This window comes from Sesamum indicum, linkage group LG3, assembly GCF_000512975.1.
Source record: "Sesamum indicum cultivar Zhongzhi No. 13 linkage group LG3, S_indicum_v1.0, whole genome shotgun sequence".
Lineage (NCBI taxonomy): Eukaryota > Viridiplantae > Streptophyta > Magnoliopsida > Lamiales > Pedaliaceae > Sesamum > Sesamum indicum.
Window position 1 is genome coordinate 5607524 of NC_026147.1, and position 428 is coordinate 5607951.

The window sequence follows — 428 nt, forward strand, 5'->3', positions numbered from 1 at the left end:
TGTGTTTTTCCCGCCAACTCAATCTCACCGTTATATAAATTCAAGTGAACCCCCTTGACAGCCGGCTCATCAATCTCGCACATAGCTGTTTCATTTCGCACATAGCATTTTCCTTTCGCACATAGCATCGCATCAAAGCTCTTTTCATTGCGCACATAGCATTTTCTTTTCGCACATAGCACTTTCTTTTCGCACTTTTCATTGCGCACATAGCATTTTCTTTTCGCACATAGCATCGCATCAAAGCTCTTTTCATTGCGCACATAGCATTTTCTTTTCGCACATAGCACTTTCTTTTCGCACATAGCATTTTCAACACGTCAAGGGGTATTCACGCCACAATTACATTCAATTTCCACCACTCCCTCATTTCCACATATCACCATTCTTGTAAGCAACTAGTAACGTAAAACAATATATCATTACAT